Below are 22,769 nucleotides of genomic sequence, written 5' to 3' on the forward strand. Positions count from 1 at the left end.
CCAAGGTCATGGTTCTGAGGTTCTTGTGGTTCCTCCACAAGTCGGAGGAAGGAGAATGAGGTGATAAGCTACTTTTGGTCCTCCCTGGATATAAAATAAAAAATAAATAACGTAAGGACTTAAGCCCTAATGGTGCTGAACTTTCTGCTCTATTATAGGGGCGTGTGCTTCGGGTGTCTGATTCAGGTAAAATACCTGAATTGGACCCTATTTGTAAAGATTCGGGATTCCTGAATCGGGGACAGCATGATGGCCCCAATTCAGGAATCCCGAATCAAAGCTTCCACAAAGCATTCGGGTTGCTTCAGAAGCTTTGGGGCAACTTTAAAGGGCCCATTGCAAGCAGCAATTCCCCTTAAAGTATCAGCTATTAGGCGGCTGGGGGAGTCCCCCCTCCACCGCCTAACAGCTGATAGTATAAAGGGACCGGCCCTTACAAGCTGGCAGGGCCATTTAAACTATCAGCTGGCAGGTGGCAGGGGGGATCCCCCCCAGCTGCCTGACAGCTGATAGTTTAAAGGGACTTGCCCCTTGCAAGCAGCAGGGCCCTTTAAAGAGCCCACCCCCCACCCCCATAGCCCTAGCCACCACCCCCACCCCAGCCCTTCACCAGCCCCAGCCCCAGCCCCCCACTTAACTTGCCTCTGATGTTGGGGGCGGACGGTGAAGCCTTTTAGGCTTCCTCCACTGCCCTGCAGACCCTCAGGACAGCAGAGAAGGCTGAAAAGGGCCCTCCCCCTCAAATGACAGCCGCGGAGGAGGGCCCCTTTCAGCCTCCTTTGCTCTGCAGTGGAGGAAGCCTAAAAGGGCCCTTTGCAGCCTTCTGCCCTGCCCTGCGGGCATGCAGGGCATCAGAGGAAGCCAAAAAGAGCCCTTTCCACTCCTCAAATGGCAGCCACGTTTTTTTTTCCTTCTCTGCTGCAGGTCTGCAAGGCAGGGGAGGAGGCCTTCACCGTTCACCCCCAACATCAGAGGTAAGGTAAGTGGGGGGCTGGGGCTGGTGAGGGGCTGGGGTGGAGGTGGGGGTGGGGGCTGGGGCTATGGGGGTGGGGTGGGCTGTTTAAAGGGCCCTGCCACTTGCAAGCGGCAGGTCCCTTTAAACTATCAAATGTCAGGTGGCTGGGGGGGATCCCCCCTGCCACCTGCCAGCTGATAGTTAAAGGGCCCTTTCCTGCAAGAAAGGGCTCTTTAAACTATCAGCTGGCAGGTGGCTGGGTGGGATCCCCCCTGCCACCTGCCAGCTGATAGTGTAAAGGGACCTGTGCTTAAACCGGCAGGGTGGTGGGGTGGTGGAGGTGCTGGGAGAAAACCCAGCCCCCTGAGTCACTTTGGAATGCTCCAAATCTTTATGGAGCATTCCGAAGCAATTCAAACACCCGAATCCAAAGTGGCTTGCCCCTTCGGGTTTTGGGTGTTCCCGAATGTTTTTCAGGCTGCACACCCCTACTCTACTACTCTGTCCTTGCAGTTGAAAGGAAGGAATGGTGGGATTTTCAGGGGGGGGGGAGTTTTTTCTGCTTGACCTTTCCTGCCCAGCAGCCTTATCCACACTTTAGTTTGGGTAAGGAGATTTATTTATGTATTATTTGGTGCATTTTTAAGCCCACCTTTCATCCAAAGTCCCAGCCTCTTCAGCCTTTCCTCATACAAAAGGTGCTCAAACCCTTTAATTATTTTGTTGCCCTCTTCTGTACTTTTTCCAGCACTGCAATGTTCTTTTTGAGATACAAACTGCACACAGTATTTTAAATGAGGTGTTGCACCATAAATGTATAAAGTGCAATGCTTAGCAGAGTTATATGGCACAACTGTATAGCCATTAAAGTCACCCACTGCCTCAACAGACTGCAAAAAAGGAGAAATTCTGATAATTGCATACCACCAACATATTTGTGGTACTTTGATCCAGGTCTCTGAAAGACTTCTCCCAGTGGTTTCATGTAAACATTCACAGGCATGGTTATAATTATGAGACAGTGATTGTCAGCCTGTTTGAGAGTGGAAACCTGAAGGCTGAAAGCATTATTATCACTTGCTCTGGATTATACTAAAATAGGAATTCAAAATAAATCTTTATCTAAATTACTTCCTTGCAATATACTTTGATCAGAATGTTAACTAAGTCTGAAATATTACATGAGTAACACAAAATCAGTATAAAAATGTACCTTTCTGACCAGGTAGTGTATGAAGTATTTCAAAACACCTGACTGAGTAGCTGAGAGAATCTAAATGGGTCTATCATTTACAGAAGCTATCACTAAGAAAATATAGAAGAACTTTTTATTTTGAGCATAATGACAGCCATTGTGGTGCAGTGGTTACAGTGTTGGGCTGAGATAACCCAGGGTCATATCCCCACTTCCTGTAAAACTTATTGGCTGACCTTGAGCTAGTCATTGTATCTCAGCCTAACCAACTCACAAGGTTGTTGTAAATGGAGGACAGGAGAACCACGCATGCCACAGTGAGCTGCTTGGAGCAAGGGTAGGATAATAGTGTACTAAAAATAAATGACTAAAAAGCGTATACATCTACTTGCTATTCAGGTAGAACAGGAATTAATGGTGAGAGGAGAAACTTCTTAAAAGACTTTATTCTATAGTTTATTCATTTAAAACTCTTTTATCCTACCTTTCCATCCAATTAAGGGTCCAATCGTTAAAAGGACATTAAGCATCAACTTTACAAAATAACACATATAACAGCAATTTAAACAAACAGGAAGGAGGGGCAGCTGAGGAATTCCAAATGAAACAAACAAGCATTCATACATTGTGGATGACGGCTGAATCTCCATGGGGAAGGAATTCCTCAGTTTTGGTGCCAGAACTGAAAAGGCCCTTTGCCTTAGATAATTTATAGTACTTTTTTTGCTGTTATGTTAAAAAAGAGAACCATCCAATAACTGGAGAGGCAGCCTCTTCTAAATCTTCCTTCACTACTAAATCCAATAGAACTAGACAGGAATGCAGCGGGATGTCAGCTGCCCCCCCTGGAGGAAACGAGCCAAGTTGGAGGAATGAGAGATATTTCCGGGTGAGGCAACTACGGCCCTTGAAATAATGAGGTTTCAAGTAACAAACAGAAAATAAAATCCTACTCAGATATCAAGACAGCATACTAATAAACAATACACATTTATTGCAAATAACACCAAAGGTCAATAAATGTGAATTAATCTGGAAGGATAGTAAATCTTCTTTAGTATGTTGGGTTTTATACCACTCTATAGCTTTAAATGCATGATTTCATTTTTAATTTTAATATTTTTAATGTTAGTTTATTATTATTCTTCATTTAAAATGTTTATATTTGCAGTCTTAGCACCGATTCTGAGATAGCTTCCAAAAAATCAGGCATAAAAGCAGACAAATATAGAAATCCCAAATATGAGACCAAGGATAAAATTCAAAAAAGCATAAAATCACTTTAAATCAGTTAGACTAGAATGAGAAGCATTCCTTTTCGGGGCCACCATAATCATACCTCAGAGACAAGAGAAACCTAACAGAAGCAACAAATCACCTGTATAAACAATAATTCTGCATTAACAGGCTTGGCAGGCAAATAACTATGGCCAGAAAGTTCCACAACTAAAATACCTTCTGTAGGTGACAACACTCAAACTAGGACCTCTGAAGCACATCTCTGTGGATAGGTAGGCTAATATGTGGGAATCATGATAAATTCTCATATCATTGGCTGTTTTCACATGTCTTAATGATGTCAGAAATCATGCCACAAAACAGAATCATGACAGGAAATCGCGCCATGAAGACACCGTCATTCCGTGAGTTTTGTGCGATTTTGTGTGATGGTTAAGACATATGAAAATGGCCTTGTTTTAAAATCTCAGGTGCACTGTCATATCTCTTTACTAGGATTCTTCCAAACCTGCATCATTCTTATTTTACCTTACAAAACTGAAAAGAGAAAAATCTTTTCCTGCCAGAGATATGGCTAGAATTTTGGGGCCTTAGGGCGGGAGACATTATTATCTCCTCCTGAACTTCTCCCCATTCTTTGGATAGGTGCAGAGCAAAGATCACATCAAACTAATTTATAACTAACAACTACTTGGAAAGGCAACTGTGGAACAATCTTCATCTCCTTCTGCACTCTATCCCTTCCTTAACATTCAATGTTTGCAGGAAAAAGGATTTTAGCTACTAGCAGTGCCAGCCGAAGCAATGACACCTTTCAAAGCCTATTGACTTCACTGACTTGGAAGGATGTAACGCTGCTTAGGGTAGCACTGTAAATACTGCACAGCTGAAGTTTCGGTTCATTCTTCAATTGGAAATCTTTTTAAAAACAAGTTGTGTCAGCAAATAGCCCCCATCTAGCCACAAAATCTGGGATGGTTTTCCATCCCCATCTAAACTACATCTATCCACTGTTACTAAACATTCCCACTGACATCTTGGGAATTACTCCTTAGAATGTGTGTTTTGAGTTGCACTCTTAATTCTGTGTTTAACTGAAATAATGAAGAATTCTCAGGCAACCAGCAAAACTATAGACTTACTTGGATGATTTAAAATTGTGAAGAGTACACAAGCAGAGTAAACAGCTGCTGGAAAGTGAAGGGACTACACTAGCTATAATAAACAGCGCAATAGATGAAAATATATAAGAGATTATCCAAAGAACAACTTCCACATCACCTCACCTCAAAATAAAATAAGAGCGAAAGCTGATGGAACATAGCCTCTACAGTTAGCCTCAACTGGGGCTATTATTATTAATAATAATATTTTAAATTTCTCATGTTAGTTCCAATTGGACAGTCATCTAATTAAGATGGACTGTAAAGATACCTTTTCATAGATTTACATGTCCTATTCTATTTACTATAAGTTTATTAAAACATATTAAATATGATACTTTACAATACAGACTAAGCCTTTCCACCAAAGCAATGTAATAATCTGTGCTCCAACATCTATTTTTAATCATACTATGAACTATAAATAGAACAGTGGCACTGTCTCAGACCTTTCTAAAGAATGTGTATTATTTTTCACTTATATAAAGGATGTGGTTTTTAAAAAGTGTTAAAAATACCTCTTAATCTTTTCTATAAAGATCAAATATATGAAAATTATGATTTTACATCCTGTAAGGAAACTGAAGGTATAATATTTATTCCCCTGGTCTTTCCTTCAAATGTACATAATCATGCAAACGATCAAAGGTTATACCAGTTATCACAAAAGTTTGCGATATCCGAATGTTACTTCAAAAAGAATGAAAACTCTGCCTTCTACAAGATAGTCTAAATATGCAATAATCTAAATATGCAATACTCTGACAGAATATGCAGCATGCAAATGAATGAAGTATCCGGTTCCAAACAAAACGTTCATAGCCTTGAAATATGACCCCTTTAAAAAGGTTATAGTAAAGAGGTAATTTGCAGGAGCTAAGGTTTAAAAATCTCACATTCCCATTTCTTCCTCCCAAACCCACATTTTGTTCATTATTTCCCACTACAGCATGTCCTACCTTGATTGTTTTGAAAGGATGGTTCTCATTCGTCCATTTAGCAGATTATTAACAGCCCCCCCTTTCCCCCTTCTCTGTCAAACCAGTTACTTTGAGTTAGTTGCTCCGACGGCATGCTGCTGATATAGAATCCAGACAACTCTCAGTCAGATCCATTTTCAGTTCTTTGGCAACTGCTTTTGCATTGCAAGGAACAAATGTTTAAAAAGAGCAAATGATGTTTTTAAAATCTTCATCAGAACAATGCTGTTCTTGAGATTAGGCTTAGGCCCATTCTCTTGTCCTGGTGTTTCTGAGCTACAGTAATGTTTTCTCAGTCGTACAGTTCTCTGACTGGCAACTCACTAAGACACTTGCCACTTGAAATTAGTTGGGTTATTTTAGTCACTGACATAAGTTCCAGTAGAATGTTAGCTGTGACCAAGACGGCAAAAGGGAATCTAATATAAGTCGGTCACTTGGTTACAGTGCAAAACTGATAAAAGTTTTTAATATGGATATATTTATGGGCAAAAAACCCCCCTTATTTCTTTCTCCATCTATTCCCCCCCCCACACAAATGATTTTAGATACAATACTAAACACCTGGGAGTAAATCCTATGAAATCAGTGGGACTCCTTCTCAGAAACATGCACATGATTTGACTGAAACTCCTTAAAACTTACATTGATAAGGAAGAAGTTAAAATCAGGTAGTGTCCTGAAAGGCTTTCACGGCACAGTAGATCATAAGACTGGAAAGTATATTTATAGTGCTTTCAACTTCCCTATTGCAGTGACACAACTAATGATTATTGTCTTACTGTTTATACAGTACTGTGCTGAATTTCAAAGGGCACAAATCACAAAAAAAACAAACCAAGGGGTTCGTGGTTCATGACGTTTTCACGAACCAGGAGCCACGAACCCCCACGAACTGGGGCGAGTTCATGAACCAGTTTGTGGTTCATGGTTCATGGGGTTTAAATGCCCCTTTGCAGCCACTTAGCAGAGGCAGGGAAAAGGGCATTTGATAGTTTAAAGGGATCTTTCCTGTCACTTGCAAGCGGCAGGTCCCCTTAAACAGCCCCAAACCCACAAACCCCAGCCCCAGCCCCCACACCTCCAGCCCCAGCCCTCCACTTACCTTGGCTCTGCTGCTGGGGTGGTGGAGGCCGCAGCCCAGCAGCAGCAGCTCCGGCCTTCTCTACCACCCTGTGGGCCTGTGGCCTATTCCCCCTCCTCCAGCGAGGGGCAGGAAGGGTGTTTTTGGCCTCTTCCACTGCTGCACGGACCCGCAGGGCAGTGAAGAAGGCTGAAAACGCCCTTCCCGCGCCTCAAATAGCCACCGTGGCAGCTGTTTGAGGGACGGGAAGGCACTTTTTGGCCTCCTTTGTCCCTGTGTGGGCCCGCGCAGTGGTGGAGAAGGCCAAAAATGCCCTTCCCACCCCTCACTGGAGGAAGAGGAGGAGGCCATCGGGCCATTTGAGGGGTGGGAAGGGCATTTTTGGCCTCCTTTGCTGCCCTGTGGGCCCACACAGCAGCAGAAGAGGCCAAAAACACCCTTCCCAACCCTCGCTGGAGGGGGGGAGGCCGTGGGCCCGCAGGGTGGTGGAGAAGGCCAGAATGCCCCCTGCCGCCTGCCAGCTGGTAGTTTAAAGGGACCTTCTGCTTGCAAGCAGCAGGAAAAATTTAAATGGCCATTTCCCCACTGCTCCAAGTGGCGGGGAAATGGCCATTTAAGCTGTCCCTTTTCCTGTTGCTTTGCAGCGGCACAGAAAGGGGGATTGCCCTTTGAAATGAACTAAACAAACCAGTAGACCAGTTCGTGAAAGTACGTGGAAATGAGCTTTCATGTACCACTGGTTTGCGACAGATGAACCGGGCTGGTTCGTGGGGTTTTTTGGTTTGTATTCAGGTTCATGCCCATCTCTAGTTGTAATTCTGGGAGATCTCCAGTGACAAGGTGGAGAGAATATATTTTTTTATTTACAGAAAATGGAGCATGTGGGTAAGGGGGACTACAAAGACCCACTGCTGCACTCCATCCATGGAAACATTTTTACCCAAAGTAAGTGGGCTAGAAGGAAAAGACTTCCAGCAATGGAGTACAGTGATACTCAATGTGGCTAGTTCATATGCTCTTTTAGATTGTATGTGTGCTTCAGAAATTGTTACACTTACGTATTGCTGTTATGGGAGCTCAATTAGGCATCAAGCGTGACTAATTTGCGTAATACTGGGTTGATTAATTGGCTTAAAATATATTTAATAGCTTCATTTATTATTCAGTTTATCAAAATGAGTTCCTTATGAGAAATGTCTTCACTATGTTAGGCACAGCATGGTTTCAGACATACATGAAGTCTTTTTAAAAATCCAATCATATTTTACTTCTTATTTTTTTCTTTGAGCTAGGTTCCAACATTCCCTCTTTCCTGCAGGACCATTAAACGGGACAGTGAAATCTATTGTTTAATTGGTAGCACACATCTATTAGGTTGTGACCACTTTGAGGTTTTTTACATTTTTATTTACATGAAATTTACAATATATCAACAATGGTTAGTAAAAAAAAATTACCTTAAACTTTAAACAAGCTTTCCGTCTAGCCATTTAATTAGAGAAGACCAAATTCATTCAAAACCTTTAAAATTTCTACCTTTTTGTAATGAGGTTAATTTTATTATAAAAAATAGATTTTTAATTTTTTCCATCCATAACTGTAGATTTGGATGTATTTCTTGTCTCCAAAATCTGGCAAAGACCAGATGTCCTACAGTGGTTAAATTTAAAAGAATCACCTGAAGGCTCCTTGAAACATCAACAAGATAATTTAATAATAAGGTTTCTAGTCTAAAAGGTAGATCAAAGCTGAGGCCTGATTTTATAATATATGCAATTTGTTTTCAATACTTCATTGATCATGGGCATTTCCATCACATATGAATATAATCTACATTAGGACTCTTGCAAAACCAACATTGACCAAAGCTTGAATTGTAGATTTTTGCTCTCATCATTGGCATTAAAGGTTGTGACTGGACATGGGCACGAACAGAAAAAAAAAACCAAACATGGTGTTCGTTGTTCGTTGCCATCCACGAACAATGAACAACAAACATTGACGAACATGACCTGTTCACGAACATGTTCAGCAGGCTCTCCTCCAGCTATCAAGATCCCTGCCGCACCACTCCCAGAAACCTTACTTGAGCAGGCAGCAGGAAATGTATCAATAAATAATAACTTTGCCCCAGAGCCTGGCAGCAGCCCTGGAACTTGAAGGGGTAGATCCCTATCCCACCACACACAAAGAAAATTCAAGCTCCAATGCACTCTCTCTCTCTCTCTCTCTCTCAACAAGTGAACAGCAACTGTCTCTCACTGTCTGCAAAACCAGAACTGGGAGCCCCCCTCCCCCCTGCTCTTTGCTCCCTTGTAACAAATTTGGAGCTCCACACTTGAAAGGAAGACCTGCCTATCAAGCTAAATTGGTCTTGGATTGGGGTTTCCAGGGCAACAGCAGGATTTCAGACATCGTTCAGGCAGTCCCTGCCTCTGGTTGCCAAGGGAATTGATTGTAGGTGCCAGATTGTCTGGCTTAACGAACAGCAATGAACAGCAATAAACAAGGCTTGCAACGACCACCTGTTCGTTTAGAATGGGGCCTCACGAACAGCTTATTCATGAACAGCTGATTGGGCTGTTCTTGGCTTTTTTTAGTTCGTATCGCTGTTCATGCCCATCTCTAGTTGTGACCACTCTGATGCAAAATCACATCTATTGTATCATGGTATCATGGTAGTTCTTTAACCCACAAACACAATCTTCATGAACCTATGATGTGTAAAAGCCATTTTATACTACTACCTTCTGCTGTGAATAGTAACTGAACTGCTATTTGCGTTATCAAGTGAAGAGACAACCATCTTTTGTTTAACTTGGGGTCAAGCTACAAGTGATAAATGACACTTGAACGGCAAGTGAACAGACTCACATGTATCAAGTGGAGCGCAAGTGGAGCACAAGTGAACAGGAAGGAATACACGTTGAGTCTGTTCAGTTGCCGTTCAAGTGTCATTCGTCATTTGTAGCTTGGCCCTCAGTTGCTTGCTAAAGAACACAGATGGTCAGTTGATGTTTCTAGAGCTAGGAAATAAATCTTTCAAGTGCTTTACAAATGCAAGAAACTGAAATCTCATTGTCACTCTCATTCACTTTGATGTTTGCTGGGAGACAGGCTCAGCAAAGCATCATGAATCACACAATTTCCTGACCTGCCTGGCTGATAACTTCCTTTTTCAAAAGGTGGAGGAAGCTACAAGGGGCTCAGCCATACTAGACTTGATATTAACCAACAGGGAAGAATTGGTAGATGAGATGAAGGTGGTGAGGACCTTAGGGGGAAGTGACCATGTCCTCCTTGAATTCCAGTTGCTGTGGGGGGCCAAGGAAGTTCGTAGCCAGACTCATAGGTTAGATTTTCATAGGGCCAACTTCGATGAACTCAGAGGCTTGATGAGAGTCATTCCATGGGGGAGTGTGCTGGAAGGGAAAGGAGCGAGTGAAGGGTGGGCCCTTCTCAAACATGAGCTTTTGCAAGCTCAAGCCCTCACTATCCCAGCAAGACGGAAACATGGTAAGGGCTCCAAGAAACCGATGTGGATGTACAGAGAGCTCCAGAATAAGCTAAGGGAGAAAAGGGAAATGTTCAGGAAATGGAGAGAAGGACAGACCTCTGAAGTGGAGTATATGGGGGTTATTAGGTACTGCAGATCAGCCATCAGAGAGGCCAAAGCTCAGTACGAGCTGGGTCTGGCCAGGAGGGCTCGCTACAATAAGAAAAACTTCTACAGATATGTGAGAAGCAAACGCAAGGTAAAAGAGGCAATTGGACTGCTGTTGGGAGTAGATGGAGAAACTCTGATGCAGGACAGAGAAAAAGCAGACAGGCTTAATGACTTTTTTGCCTCTGTTTTCTCCCTGAAGAACTCAGGCACATCTAGAGATAGTAGAAAATGTGGCAGGACACCTGAGTGGCTAATTGACATTGACAGAGCGGTTGTGGAGAGGCATCTGGCTGCACTGCATGAATACAAATCCCCTGGGCCAGATGGGGTGCACCCCAGAGTGCTGAAAGAACTTTCTAGAGAACTTGCAGAACCCCTGTCCATCATCTTCAAGGCCTCCTGGAGGACTGGGGATGTGCCACAAGATTGGAGAAGAGCGAATGTTATCCCAATCATTAAGAAAGGGAAGAAGGATGATCCGGGAAACTACAGGCTGGTCAGTCTGACTTCTGTTGCTGGGAAGATATTAGAACAGATTTTAAAGGGATCAATCTGTAAGCATCTGAAGGACCGCTCAGTGATCCGGGGAAGTCAGCATGGTTTTGTTCCTAACAGATCCTGCCAGACCAACCTGGTTTCCTTCTTTGATCAAGTGACCAGCTTACTGGATCGGGGGAACTCTGTTGACGTGATTTATCTGGATTTCAGTAAAGCTTTTGATAAGGTCCCCCATGACATTCTGATGGGCAAACTGGAAGACTGTGAAGTAGACTATAGGACAGTTCGGTGGATAGGGAACTGGTTGGAGGACCGCACTCAAAGAGTGGTGGTCAACGGTGTTTCATCAGATTGGAGGGAGGTGTCCAGTGGGGTGCCGCAGGGCTCGGTTTGGGGCCTGGTACTTTTCAATATTTTTATCAATGATCTGGATGAAGGGGTGGAAGGGCTGCTCATTAAATTTGCTGATGATACCAAATTCGGAGGAGTAGCAAACACCCAAGAAGATAGAATTAAAATTCAGCAAGACCTGAATACTCTGGAGAAGTGGGCAGCTGTGAATAGGATGCAATTCAACAAAGACAAGTGCACAGTATTACATCTGGGCCACAAAAATGGGAAGCACAAATACTGGATGGGGGATACACTTCTGGGCAGTAGTATATGTGAAAGGGATCTTGGGGTAAGGGTGGACTGTAAACTAAATATGAGCAGTCAGTGTGATGTGGTGGTAAAAAAGGCTAATTCAATCTTGAGTTGTATCAAAGGGGCCATAGCGTCAAAATCACAGGAGGTTATAGCCCCTCTCTATACTGCCTTGGTCAGGCCGCACCTGGAGTATTGTGTGCAGTTCTGGAGGCCTCACTTCAAAAAGGATGTGGACAAAATCAAGAGAGTACAGAGGAGAGCGATGAGGATGATCAGGGGTCTGGAGACTGAGGCCTATGAGGAAAGGCTGAGGGCCTTGGGAATGTTTAGTTTGGAGAAGAGGAGGTTGAGGGGGGACATGATTGCTCTCTTTAAATATTTGAAAGGCTGTCATTTGGAGGAGGGCAAGGAGCTGTTCCAGTTGGCAGCAGAGGGTAGGACCCGAAGCAATGGGCTTAAATTACATGCACAAAGGTACCGGCTGGATATTAGGAAAAACTTTTTCACAGTCAGAGTAGTTCAAAAGTGGAATCAGCTGCCTAGGGAGGTGGTGAGCTCCCCCTCACTGGCAGTTTTCAAGAAGAGGCTGGATGAATATTTGTCAGAGATGCTTTAGGCTGATCCTGCACTGGGCAGGGGGTTGGACTAGATGGTCTGTATGGCCCCTTCCAACTCTATGATTCTATGATTCTATGAATGTCAGTAGGCTCAACATGAAAGAAGAAAATAGGTTTTAACATTTTTAAATCATGCTTGGGATCGTATCAACCATTAAGTGATCATATGGGTTTCTTTAAATAATATTCTTCTCTATCTACAATGAAATCAAAAACAGGCTGTTGGATCATGGATATATTTTTTCTCTTTCCTCAAGAGAAAAAGGGCAAATGACAGATCCAGAGCAAGGGAGAAACCAATGTGCAAATCACCTGGCTCAACACTGCCTTATATAATTTGATTGTGGGGGGGGGGGGATAGAACAGGTATAAGACCACAAGCTTGAAGATTGCTCTTGACTTCACGATAGATACATAAGGTGTTGATGTTCAGAGAGGCTCCCAATTTCCTGATATTGTATGTGCGATCTATCTTAGATATTACAAGTGATGGGCCTCCAGTCTGGCAATTTAAAATTCCATTATAAACTATAATACTTATTAGACCCAATTTACCTGATCAATATTAGGCTTCTTTGTGACTCTCCTCTTGAAAATATGTGTTACTGAAACTCCATCCTGGCATCTGGTGAATAGTATAATTTTATTACCATTTGTTGTTCCTACAGATAATGTAGAAATTATCCTCCAGGATTTGCAGCCAAACTGAATGAACATTGAGAAACATGTTGGGTAAATGAAATGCTAATGAATTGTGCCTTTGGGCTTTCACTACTGCCATTTAAACCAAGATGCTTTCATAAACCAAATCATTTTTTCCCCAGAGTTCAAATGTTATCTGCTCCCTTGCCAGAATATATCTACTAAATGCATACAGCGGCAACTAGAAACCTGGTACCAGCCAGTCTAATATTATCTTAAGCAGAGCGATTCTATAGTCTTGCTTATTACTTTGTTGAGAAAGCAGCATTGAAGAAAAGTAACAGATCAAGGGACAGATCTCAGCTGCAACTTCCAAGCATGCTTTTTGAACTCCTCCATCCTATTATTGCTAGAAAATCTGAGCTGACATTTCACTTGTAAGTTGTAATTGATTAAGTGGAGCCAGACTCTTGTGCTGTATTATCATCTGCATCCCTTTTAACAAAGCACAAAGTAAGCCCAGTAAGGCTATTGCAAAGCAATTTCATTTTTTGAAGTTTCAGTTCTTATATTTCTGAGAGATTAAACAGCCAGACAGAGATGACAGCTTAGTTTCTACCGTAAGGATTTAATCAAGGAATGCTCTCCAGTCTGGGGCCTTCTGCAAGGAAGAGATGGGGGTAGGGGGTAGGAAGAAAATACTCAAACTTGTTCTCCCCCCGATTTAATTCTGCTTAATATGACAGACACATTCCAGACATTTCTAGGCAATGCAGTTACATCATTCTAAATATTCTGCATAAAAACAGCTGGTACATCCCATATTTGTGACCTTTAAGCTTTACAGATCAAATTGTTCAGCTGTCCTTCTCAGACCATCTCGGTTGCTATGAAACGGAGCTCCTGAGAGCAAACTATTTGATTTTGTGTATAGTTTAAAGCACCTAGACACTTGCAGCTAATGTAAAAAAAAAAATCAAGAGAAACACAATGAATTGCTTGGCTTGGCCACACAGTATGTCTTCTCACAGCTGCCAAACAACTTTTCTCATCAAGGAGCTCTTTGAATACAAAATAACTGCTGCAATATGCACTCATATCCCTCCCACTACTTCCCAGGAAGGGTAATTTTAAACAGCAATATGCATTAGAACATAAAAGCGGGGAGCACAAGGAAATGACTGAAGCCAATCAGTATGTGCTGAGCCAAGGATGAAGACCGACATAACAGGGGAGCCAGTTTTGTGTAGTGTTTAGTGTGTTGGATTAGGATCTGGACACCCAGGTTCAAATCCCCTCTGCCATGAAAGTTTGAGGGATGACCTCAGGCCAGCCACATACTTTCAGCCTGAACTACCTCACAGGATTGTTGTGAGGATAAAATGGAGGAGAGGAGAACAATTTTAAACCACTTTGGGTCCTCATTGGGGAGTAAGGCAAGGTATAAATAAAGCAAATACATTTTACAATATACTGAACAGGGATCACACAGCTACTTCCTCACTCATACTGTGAACTCAGCGATGCAACTTGCCTTTTTCATTTATTTTATTAATTTATTTGTAATATTTCTAGGCCCACCTTTCACAAAAAGGAAGGAAGGTAACAACACCAATAACGATAATCAATATAACATTTAAAAATATGATGAATGTACACAGTTTGACATGAATGTTAGGACCCTGAAGCCCATTACAAAGTGGTTGTACTGTAGGACTCGGACCCTGGGAGGATCTGGCTTGATTCCCCTGCTCTTCCATGAAAGCCTGCTAGATGACTCTGGGTCCAGAGTCAGCCAGAGTGGCTAACCTACTCTCACAAGGTTGTTGTTGTATAGATTAAGTGGAGGAAGGGGGAACAATAAAAAAAAAGTAGATATTTGGAAAATTTTAACGGCTGTTTTGGGTAGATTTCTCACTATTGTTGTCATATGTTTATTTCTATTGTGTGGTGGGGTGGAGAGTGCCCTCAAGTCAAAGCTGACTTATGGCAACCCCTTGGTGGAGTTTTCATGGCAAGAGAGTAACAGAAGTAGTTTGCCATTGCCTCCCTCTGCAACCCTGGACTTCATTAGGGGCCTTCCATCCAATTACTAACCAAGGCCAACCCTGTTTAGCTTCTGAGATCTGACGAGATCAGGCTCACCTGGGCTATCCAAGTCAGGGCATTTCTATTGTATATGAGGTATTTTATTTTATTTTCAAATGAAATAATTTTTAAAAAAACAAAACCTCTCCAGCCGGAGAACTTTTTGAATAAAGAGATAAAGATAAATAAATAAATAAATAAATAAATAAACAGCCAAAAACAAAATGACACTGCTCTATTAAATACACCCATTCAGAACTTATAGTGCACCCACATACAAGCGATGTTCAGTGTACCCTTGATTTTTAAAATACATGTGTTGAGCAATTTGCATATTACATTCAAGGCACATACAGATGGACATGTAAGTTAAACCCCATATTTATCCAGGTACTAGTCTCCAGGTTTATTTGTAAACTGGATGCAGCCTGGCTCTTTCTTACAAGCAGATGTATGCACATACATGTAGAATGTACATGTGTTCACCATAACATGCATCACCATAACATGCAAACAAGGCTGTAATTCTTTCTTGCAGCCTTCCCAGAAAGTCAACAAAGAGTCATTTTTCCTAATATCCTTCTTGAGGCAGCTCCATAGGAGAGGAACCCAACTGAGAAGGCCCTGGTGGTGGCTGATGGAACTGTGGTAGAATGGATGGCAAACAGACCCTGAGAGGAGAGTGACTGCATGGGAATATCATACAGAGCTTTAAAAGTAAGCACCAGAACTTTGTATCCTACAGCCCCACTCAGCTGATGTGGAGTCTTCCACAATGCTTGCAATGCAATTGGAGGAATACACCAATATTAACTAACCAGGATAGCTGCATATTAATTGGCAACAGGATCACATCACTTGCAACAATGCTTCTGCCCATAATCGGATGAGCCGAAACAAGAATCCAAGATGCTTATGGTGATAGTCACAAATAGACATGGGCATGAACCAATTTTTTTTTAAAAAAAAAACAAATTTTATTGGATGATGTGATATAAGATAGTTGGTTAATACATACAACTTATCCAAATTAAACCTTTCTAAATATATAACCCCACCCTCTCCCCTCCCCCTTTTCTCTATTGATTTCCAACAACACTCGAACCCCCCGTTTATTCATAAAGATTATTATTTCACTATAATACAATTATATTATGTTACCCATGGTAGAGATCTTATATATTCCCTTCGTTAAAATCTTACTTAATAAAATTTAAAATCCCTCCAAAGACCACAATTGTCCTTTAACATCGCATTTCTTTTCCAAATATTTCTTAAACTTCTTCCAGTCTAAGCATGAAACAAAAAAAATTAACAAACCTGTGGTTCGTGGTTTGGTGCCGCCGCCGAACCCGAATAAATGAACCATAACGAACATTTCCCGTTACTGAACCGGTTCACGGTTCGTGGTTCGTGGGTGTCAGAACGACCCCCATATTCACAGGGAGTGTTTAGCAGACTCTCCTCCAGCCAGCACCCAAGTTTCACCAAGAGCCCTAGCCCACCACTCCCACAGACCTGACCAGATCAGGCAATAATAATAGTGTGTGAGCCCTCAGCTGAGGCGCCCACTGAGCTTGGCCCCAGAGCCAGACAGCAGCCCTGGAACCAGAGGAGATAGATCCCTGTCCCAAAAATCCCAACTCAATTATACTCTGTCACTCTCCCCAAAGGCTAGCAAGTAGCAAGAAACAGCTCTGTCACACTCCACTGCTTGCTGAAAGTGAAAGCCAGCCTGGGAGCCCAGTGCTTTTTATAAGCAGAGGTCCCATAGAGCAATGCAGGAGGGCTGTGGTTGGCCATCAGAACTGCCTATCAGGGTTTGCAGGGATGAGATTGGAGTGCCCATGGCTACAGAACACCCCCTTCCCCCTCCCTCCCCCCGGGTGTCTTCTCCTATGTAACCAATTGTAACCAATTTGCAGCTCTGTGGTTGGAAGGAAGACCTGCCAATCAAGGTAAGCTGGGCTTCTATTCAGATTTCAAGGGTGACAGAAGGAATGCAGACAGAGTTCAGGCATTCCCCCGGCTCCATTTCCAAGGGAATTGATCGATGGTGCCTGACTGTCTGACTTCACGAACCATGGGCGAACGCAACGAACCAGACTGCCAAAGAATGCTGGTTTGTTATCTATGGACCCTCACAAACCGCCGGATTATGAACAGATGATCAGGTGGTTCGTGGGTTTTTTGCATTCGTAATGAGGTTCGTGCCCATGTCTAGTCACAAACCAGACTTGCTCTCCAGTATTGAATGCAGAATACTTAAACTAAACAGAAATAAAATGAAGTTGTGATTGCATTGAAACAGACAGGCTATGTGCTAATATTGCACTAGACGAGGCATTTGTGGTACACAAATTCTAGCAACTCCAAAAAAGACCACTTTAGAACACGTTATCTGACTGATATCAGTCTATAAGCTTAGGGTAGCATTTACATCATTACGCTTCCAGTCTATGCCAACTGAGATGCTACTCAGGTGATTCAAAAAAGAACCCATAGATCAGCAGATATGTATCTGTGGAACCTCAATTGAGGACTTAACACACTATGTTTTAAATTGTCCCTTATACCAGGAACCAAGGGGAAAATTTCTCATGAATATTTTATCTAGTCTCCATCTTCTGTCTGACTTTGATAAATTAAATTTTATTCTTTTGGATACAGACCCTTTTATTTCGAATAGGATGGCCCTCTATGCCCTGGATGCTAGGAAAAGAAGGGCAAATGTGGTAGCCAGGAGAGTAAACACCTAACATAGATTAGAAACCATTCAGTTTTAATGCTGTTTAATGTTTACATTTTAGGCAAAATGCATTTTATAGTAAATTTATTTATATGTATGTAACTATATCTGTATTCTTGTATTTTTTGTTCTGTTTTTAATTAATGATTTTAGATTGTGAAGGCCTATGGTCACATACAATAAATTCGCCTCACGTAAATTGTAAAAAAATTCTAGCAACTTGGCTAGAAAAGCAGCCAGAAAATCTAGTACAAAGAATTTTCTTTCTCTACTTTCCCAAAACACTAGATGGTGCTGTTACACAATTACAATACAAACCTTAGATTTATAAGTAGTAGCAGTTAACAGTATTATTGATACAATACCCTTAAATCTGTGTGATTGAGAAAGATGAGTCTGAGTGAACTGTGTAGGACTTACTTTGAGGTAGACCTGCATATATACTTCGTTTGCAAGCCACAGAAACAGAATTAACACTATAGTTATCAAGTCATTCATTCTGGGGTAGTTTTGGGTGTTTTTTTTACAAAAATCCCAGGCATAAAGGATTGCGAGGCTCTGAAATTTTTATTCCATATCTAAGAACAAAAACATAACATGTGAAAGAGGATCCAAATAATAAATAATGCTTTATCTTATAACCCAAATGATGATTCACATCATTTTCTGTGTATGCATTAGCTGCATAGGGGATGAGGGAAACTGAGAGCTAAACTGCACAAGATGAATTACAAGAGGACACTCAAGTGAAGGGAGACGCAATGTTAGCTGGGAAGCGTAGTTTGAATTTCACATCTCTCTACAGAGCCAGCAAAGATCACTCCTCAGAGGGTTTTGTTAATTTCCTCTTTGCCTTTCTGAGGGCCAAGCGTCATGTGTACATGACGAATGACACTTGAACGGCAAGTGTATTTCTCCCTGTTCACTTGCGCTCCACTCAATCCACTTGCCGTTCAAGTGTCATTCGTCACTTGTAGCTTGGCCCTCAGAGGGTTTGTTAATAATTAACCGAGCCTCAGGGCCAAGCTACACATGACGAATGACACTTGAACGGCAAGTGGATTGAGTGGAGGGCAAGTGAACAGGGAGAATGAGGCTCTCCCAGCGCGGCAGAATGCCGCTCAAGCTGGGAGCCGTCCTTTGCGGCCCCGCCCTGGAGGAAAGGAGACAGGCTCCCTTCCCAGGCATCCTGGGCTTAGCTGGGGGGCGGAGCCAAGAGCCTGATCCAGGCGGCTCTGCTCTCTCCAGCTGCAGTCTCTTCGAGCGCTCGGTGAAGCAAGAGCTCTTTGCTCTGCCTTCCTTTGAGTGGTGAAGCTGAAGGGAGGAATGTGTGCTGAACAAGCATTGATGGCGGCAGTGGAGGCAGTTGGAAAGCGGCGATAGCAGTCAGCTCTTGGAGGCTGTTGGAGGCAGCTGGCACCTGCAGCTGCAGCACACAATACAGGCCAGGGCTTCAGGGCCTTTTGGGGCTAGAGTAATTGAGCGGTTTAATTGAGCAGGCTGGTTGGGCACTGGGGTGGCGGGCAGCTAGGCTGTATCAGAGGGACTTTGGCCCAACTTGGGTGTGGTCACTCCCCTTAATAGTTGTCTTGGAGAGAATGGGTGGTGAGAGCCCTCTCCCCACCCCCACTTACACATAAACCACTCTTCCTGCCATAAGCCTGTTTGTTTCCATTTAGCCTCCCCCCACCCCTGGCAAGAAGCAATATAAAGTAACTTAAAAACAGAGCCTGTGTTCTTCACTTTGGCTTACTGGTAAAGCGGCACCTAAGCCTATATTCTTGTGGGCCATAAAAGAGGGTCTGGTGGCCTGTCTCTGCCTGACAGCCATTCTGGTAGCAGTCAGATTTGCTCAGGGCTGTGCTCAGTGCCATCTTTTGGTGGAGAATTACTGGTGGCCTGTTTCTGCCTGACAGCCATTCTGTTGGCAGGCAGATTTGCTCAGGGCTGTGCTCGGCGCCATCTTGTGGTGGAGAATTACTGGTGGCCTGTCTCTGCCTGACAGCCATTCTGTTGGCAGGCAGATTTTCTCAGGGCCATGCTCGGTGCCATCTTATGTGGCAGCTTGGTACTGCTCCTTGCAATTGTTACTTTTGCAGGGGCTTAGTGCTACCTGCCAGGGCTAGCGTTAACAGTTGGTTAAGGGGTAAAGCTGCGAGCCAGTCCAACATATTATTAACGGCTGCTGTGTCATCATTTGGGAATGTTTATGCTGCCCAGAAATGGGGGTGTCCCATCAATGGGGAAGTGGCCTGTAAAAAGGCCAGTGCAGCGGAACCCTACTCGGGCTCTGTCTCCCTCAGACGAAGATGATGGCCCAAGCAGGCAGAAACTTGTGGAGCGCATTGTTGCTCTTGAGAGGGCTGGGAGTGGTACAGCATCAGCTGTTGCACCTGTTCAGCCACACAAGGGTGCTAAAAGAATGACCAGGGCTGATTTTAATAAGGATCTTGCCTCTTGTCTTTCTGCCCTGGATGGAGTATCAGGAGTGGTGGCAAGTGATGGAGGCAGCAGCCACACTGAGAGTGTGGCTGACATTGACCAGGAATGGTCAGCTGACAGTGGGCAAGTTGCCATAGCAGTGGAACAACCCATGCTTGACAGTAAGGATCCTTTGCCCAAGCGGAGTGCCACTTGGCCCTGGGTCTCTTTGGGACAGGTAGCTGCTACCGGCGCTCCTGCATTTTCTGTTTTGGAGACACATCCCATGCTTGGTTGGCCTTCTGCAGGCCTAACTATTTGGCCTAGTTATGCCAGTGGCTCCTTGCACCTGCAGCAGGCGCAAGTACTGCCTGTATCGGGCTGTGCTACCAGTTGGGATGGATAGGCCTTCCCTCTGTCTGTGACTGGGTGGCCTGGTGGCCTTTTGGTTATGGCAAGCAGATGGGCCTGGCCCCTTATGGACCCCAGGGATATGGCATGGTTCCTTATAGGACACTTCCCCCAGGAGATATGGCATTGCCTGCGGGGGGGGGGAGAATATACAAAGGGTTAGTACATGGATGTCTTTACCCTTCTCTTCAGGGAATGGGAGAAGAAGGATATAGATGATCTGTACGATAGGGATAAGGAGAAGATCTGCTGCAGGCAGATTGGCAGGAACTGGACTCATTGGTTGTCTGGGTTCCTGGTTTATGCAGGGGTATTGACTAGGGCACAGCCAGGTAGGGCTCTCCCCCTTTTCCAATACATGAATATTATATACAGGGGGTACACGGACTTTGAGGGGACGGCTTGGTTGATACAGCTGTGGGTGCAGGTCATGGCCCTTGCCAAGTCCAACCTCAGGAATAGGAGCGAGAGTGATCATATGATTATTCTACCCTCTCAGGGTTCAGGTTCCCGCACTTCTGCGGGGCAGCAGGTTTAATTACAGCTGCTTTGTTGGGACTTCACGTCCGAGGAGCTTTGCAACAAGAAAGTGGGCAAGTATATGCATGACTGCCCTGCATGCATGGGAACCCACCCATAATCTGCCTGCCCCAAAGGAAGACAGGGTGGGAAATGCTTTGGGGGCAGTGGTGGCCAACAAGAGCCTGGAAAAGGGGCCCAGCCCAGTAAAGCTGAGGGTACTTGAACGGTTTCTTCAGGTCTCCCCAAGGCGCAGGGATGCTGACTATTCATCCATTGTTTAGACGACTTTATGATGTCTGGGCCAGCTGGCTTGGGGCAGTGTGCCAGGCTTTTGGCAGAGTTCATGGAGTTTTCTGAGGAACTGGGGGTTCCTTTAACTCATGAGAAAACCAAGACACCATCTGTTGTCATAACGTTCTTGGGAATAGAACTAGACACAGTTCAACAGACATTAAGGTTGCCCTTAGAAACGGTGGTAGATCTTGGGCTCGATTGGAGGGCTGCTTGAGTGGAGCCAAGATATCTCTCCTTGAGTTGCAGCAATTAGTTGGCCATTTAAACTTTGCCTGTAAGGCAGTTGTGCCTGGGAGGGCTTTCCTCAGGTGGCTGTGCGATGCTATGAGGGCCTTACGGTTGCCCCATCAGCGTTTAAGAATTAATAAGGGCAGGCGGGATGACCTGTTGGTGGGGAAGGAATTCCTTGACACCTTTAATGGGGTGACTTTTTGGAGGGAGGAGCTTTTGCTAGAAGCCGAACTTCAAGTCACCCCTGATGCCTCCTGGTCTACAGGCTTTGGAGTCTTTTTTAGGGGGCATTAAAAAGCCAAGGGACCCGAGGCAGCCCATCTCCCCATCAGTGCTGAGGAGGCTGGTGACCGCGTGGGCGGAAGTCTGCTCATCCGTGTTTGAACGGAAGCTTTTTTACACTGCTGCCTTAACGGCATTTTTTGGGGCCCTCCGAGTAAGTGAGCTGGTGGCCTCGTCGCGTACAGATGCATCTGGACGGGCCTTGAAGGCCCAGGACATTAAATTTGTGGGGGACAAAGTCTCCATTGGGATTAGAAGGTCCAAGACAGACCAGCGGCAGCAGGGGACCACCTTGCTTTTGGGCCCCTGCTCTAAGCAGGAGCTGTGCCCTGTGAAGGCCCTCAAGGAATATGTCACGCTTTGTGGGGATGCCCAAGGGGGCTTGTTCCGCCACGAAGATCAGGCCCCACTGACTAAATATCAGTTTTGGGCAGTGACAGAGAGGGCACTTAAGAAAATTGGCTTGTCGGGGGTCAAATTCGGAACACACTCCTTCCGGATTGGTGCGGCCTCCACAGCAGCTGCTATAGGATACCCTCAGCAGCCAATTCAGAGAGTGGGCAGGTGGCAGTCAAGGGCATTTCGGTCCTATGTCCGGCCCCTACATCAGTTCTAAATGGCAAACTAATTGTTCTTTCCTCAGGTGCCATGTCGGGCCAGGAGAGGAAGAGAATCCTGATTTGTGGCCACAGCATGGTGTTCTGGGTGGCCAATCAAGCCAAGAGAACACAGTTTGGATCCCAGCTGGGCCTGTGCGCTGTGGCCACGGTGGATTGGCAGGGCAGGTGTGGTCTCAGATGGCCCGGCCTGCTGCCTCTCCTGTTTAGGGGACGGAAAGGTCCTCCCCCACACATTGTGATCATTCACCTGGGTGGTAATGACCTTGGGCTGGTACAGGGCAAGGCCCTGTCAATGCAGGTAGCTGAGGACCTTGAATACATAAGCAGCCAATGGCCGAGTGTGCTTATAGTATGGTCAGAGATGCTACAACGACGGGTTTGGTGGGAGGCCTTTGACACCAGGGCAATAGAGAGGGCCTGACATAAGGCTAACCACACCATTAAGAGGTCTTTGGGGCAAGGC

The 22,769-nt window shown here is 44.3% G+C and overlaps 1 protein-coding gene across 1 annotated transcript in view; it reads right to left on the reverse strand.

Annotated features, from left to right (window-relative positions):
* Positions 1-22,769, reverse strand: part of AKAP6 (A-kinase anchoring protein 6) — a 290,855-nt gene that overhangs the window by 257,435 nt on the left and 10,651 nt on the right. The window lies entirely within an intron of this gene.

The sequence above is a fragment of the Eublepharis macularius genome, chromosome 2, assembly GCF_028583425.1.
Source record: "Eublepharis macularius isolate TG4126 chromosome 2, MPM_Emac_v1.0, whole genome shotgun sequence".
In the NCBI taxonomy this organism is placed as follows: Eukaryota; Metazoa; Chordata; class Lepidosauria; order Squamata; family Eublepharidae; genus Eublepharis; species Eublepharis macularius.